Here is a 4,012-nt window from a genome sequence, read left to right as displayed (position 1 = left end):
GAAATATAGGTCCCATGGTTTCCTTTATTTGCAATAACTAGTATATGTGTGAGACAAACAGAAACTGTCAGACAATTTGATGTTAGTTGAAATGAACCACATGTTAAGGATTCAAATTTTTGAATTTCCTGTGATTGTTTCTAAGATGTTTACAAGATGATTTCTTTGTTGCTTTGTATATATCTCCCCCAGAGTACATGCCCTGCTTTCACTGTATTTGGTGTTGATATATTTTTGTGGAGGGAAACGGAAAAAAACAAACTGTTTAAATAGGCTTACAGCTGGACCCATTACAACTATAAAATGAACAAGTCGTTATATTTATAAATGTCCTTTACAACTTCGGTGGGGTGGGGGGTGGACAGGTGGGGATGGGGCGGTAGACACCAGTAGGGGTGGGGGTATGGAAATGGGAAGGGATGTTATGGGGAAGCAAAGGATGAGGCAACAATGCTTGATAAGAAATTTACTCACTATATTGACCATGTAATTGTAAACCCTCTGTATATTTTCATAATAAAACAAAACCAAAAAAAAAACAAACAGAAAATCTACCAAGCAAATGGCCCCCATAAACAGGCGGGAGTTACAATCCTAATATCTGAAAAAATTGACTTCAAATTAAAATTAGTCACGAGATAAAAAAATTTTATGATGCACTAATTAAGGAATCTCTCCTTCAGGAGGATATTACAATTCTGAATATCTATTCGCTAAACAACGGAGAACCCAAATTTATGCAAGAAACACTACTTTGTCTCAAAGATAACATAGATACAAAGACATTAAGTGTTGGGGGATTTAACACACTACTATCACCACTAGATAGATCAACTCTTCAAAAACTCAATAGAGAAATTGCACTTCTAAACAACTGCATAGATCAGCTAGTTTTAAAAGACATCTACTGAGTATTTCAACCAGCAGCATCAGAATACTTGTTTTTCTCAGCAGCACATGGAACATTTTCCAAAATAGACCATATTTTAGGTAACAAATCAAACTTGTCTAAATTCAGAAATATTGAAGTAATACCTTGCATTCTTTTAGAACACAGGGAATAAAATTAGAACTCCACACCAAAATCCACCAAAGAACTTCCTGTAACACATGGAGGCTGAACAACAAATTGTTGAATCACCAGTGGGTCATGGAAGATTTGAGAAAGAAATTAAAATGTTCATGATATTCAACAAAAATGAACACACAGATTACAAGCTCCTCTGGGACACAGCAAAGGCAGTACACAGAGGCAAGTTTATAGCTCTGAGTTCCTACATCAACAAATTGGAGAGATCTGCAACCAACAATGTAATGAGACATCTGAACCACCTTGAAAAAGAGGAGCAAGACAAACGCCAATACAGTAAATGGAAAGAAATCATTAAAATTACATCAGAATTAAACAAATTAGAATCCAAATATGAAAAGGTTAGCATTGTTTTCATTATATGTATTCACTGATAATAAAAGAAAAAGTTTGTTTGTAAAAGAAAAAGAACTTTTAGGTCAGAGGATAAAATTATCCTATCGTCTCGATGATTCCTATGAGATAAAATTTGTAACAGTAGTAAAAGTGACAAGGAATTCCTAGATCTGTTGTTTTGCCATTTAGAATAGGAAAGAATAACATCACGTCACTGTTATAACTCTTAAAGAATGCAAGGGTAACTGATGGTCGCTATCATGTTTCCACAATACCAGTGGATTCTGAAGGATCATAGTAGACCAGCAGAAATTCTAAGTACCAGACATTGAGCATGAAAGAAAAAGAGAGGAAATAAAAGAGTGAAAGAGAAAGAGAAATATCACAATACTGAAAGTACATAACAGATAAACAAGAACTGTATGAGAATATTCATACTGCTATCTTTAGACTCTACATGTACATTTGGAGGTATTTGATGTATGATAACCCATCAATATGAAATATAAAGTTATTTTGATAAAAATAAAAATGATTCAGAAGAAATTATAAATGCAAAAACAATCTTCACAAAAGCAATCTCTCAGAAATATTTCATCACTTTGAGAAGGATAAAGTGGCTGAAGTTAGTATAAATTTAGAAGTATGACAATTCAAAAAGACATAAAAAGATATTAATATATTTCATTATATAACCCAAATAAGAAAGCAAATATTGTTTAGGTGATTTTTTAAAACACAGTCTCTCAGGTGCTGGGAAGGTGGCTCATTGGTAGAGTGCCTGCCTTGAATGCATGAGGCCCTGGGTTTGATTCCTCAGCATGACATAAGCAGAAAAAGATGGAAGTGTGTTGTAGCTCACGTGGTACCGCTAGCCTGGAGCTTAGGGAGTGCACCTAGAGCCCAGAGTTCAAGCCCCATGACCAGAAAAATCAAAATATAAAACAAAACAAAACACAGTCTCTCACTTTTGTGGCCTCAACTCTGTAATACCACTGCTTCAGCCTAGGGTTAAGATTTTAGGTGTGGATATTTATCAACACTCCTGATTCAGACTCTACTTAATCATTTTTAATAAATATTTTGTTCTTAATTTTCCTCTTTGTAAATTCACATGCCCTATAAAAAATGGTTTGGCCATCCCAGTAACCTTCTCAAAGTACCTCCTAATGACGACTTTTAAAAAGTTGTATTATATTACAAGGAAACAATGCTACATAAAGGAAAACCAATAAGAAAATATTAATGATTAAAATAAAAACTAAAATAATTATCAGTTTTTTCAGTATTTGAAGGATACTACCTATTAGATTTTACTATTTTCTCATATTCCTGTACATTGAAAATGGGCTAAGATTATGATATTCAACAAGAGGTTTTTAGGTTATGAGTAATCTTTAAAGTTACCCACTAAGATTACTATTTCTGGCACATCTAATCATTTGTATATGACTTATATCATCATTTGTTCCTCGCTATCGTATAAAATAAGGAAGCCAGGGGCTGGGAAGGTAGCTCAGTGGTAGAGCGCTTGCCTTGCATGCATGAGGCCCTGGGTTCGATTCCTCAGCACCACATAAGCAAAAAGAAAAAAGCCGGAAGTGGCACTGTGGCTCAAGTGGTAGAGCGCTAGCCTTGAGCTGAAGAGCTGAGGGAGAGCGCCCAGGCCCATAGTTCAGTCCCCACAACCGGACCCCCCAAAAAATAAAAAAACATAAAATAAAATAAGGAAGCCCTATAGTTTTAACAGAAACTGAAGTTAACAAAGTCTTAACTCTTTATTCTGCTCCTTTACACAAAGACTTGGCAACCTCTCATTAGTAATGTTTCTAGAAACTCTGAAATATACATACATAATAGCATATGTCTGTTACCATAAATCTTAAATACTTTATCGAAAATTTTATTACCTGTCAAGCAGTCCTAGTTTTAGCATATATAAGCAAATTCCCAAAATCAAATATATTTAAACCATTAAAACTTTTAACAAAACTCAACACTTGCTGCAGTGTTCATTAGACAGGTGCCTTGTATAGAATAATTGAATTCCTCCTCCTACACATCTCTTGAACAACAAATATCTGGAATTATTTTGTTTTTGACATGTCAATCTTGACTTTATTCTTAAATGTGTGCTTATGTAAGAAGTACATGGCTCTAAAATTTCATGAAAATTTTTTTAAACTTACTTTTTGTTGAATTGTCTACTTTAAGAAAATCAATTACACTTTATATATAAAACATGTTCTATGCTCCATTCAGCATCACGTACTCTAACATTGGAACGATACAGAGAAGATTTGAATGGCCCCTGCACAAGGATGACAGGCAAATTCCTGTACCATTCCATACTTTTACAACAACAGATGCTGGAGGGGATGTGGCCACAAGGGAACTGTACGGCACTCTTGGTGGGAGTATAAACTTGTTCAACCACTTTGGAAAGTAGTATGGAGGTTCCTCAAAAGACTCCACATAGAAATCCCCTATGACACAGCAATCCCACTTTTGGGCATTTACCCAAAATATCACAAACAAGACGGTACTAAAACTACCAGCACAATTATATTTATTGCAGCATTGTTT

The 4,012-nt window shown here is 34.7% G+C and overlaps 1 non-coding gene across 1 annotated transcript; it reads left to right on the top strand.

Moving 5' to 3' along the window:
* The first annotated feature begins 3,675 nt into the window (after positions 1 to 3,675).
* LOC122100942 lies at positions 3,676 to 3,782 on the top strand. Its single transcript, XR_006146277.1, has one exon. It is a non-coding gene; the product is annotated as a U6 spliceosomal RNA (small nuclear RNA).
* The last annotated feature ends 230 nt before the right edge of the window (positions 3,783 to 4,012 follow it).

The sequence above is a fragment of the Dipodomys spectabilis genome, unplaced genomic scaffold (assembly GCF_019054845.1).
Source record: "Dipodomys spectabilis isolate Male_0828 unplaced genomic scaffold, ASM1905484v1 ptg000612l, whole genome shotgun sequence".
In the NCBI taxonomy this organism is placed as follows: domain Eukaryota; kingdom Metazoa; phylum Chordata; class Mammalia; order Rodentia; family Heteromyidae; genus Dipodomys; species Dipodomys spectabilis.
The sequence above is the reverse complement of the archived record's forward strand: the minus strand, read 5'-3'. Positions and strand labels throughout refer to the sequence as shown.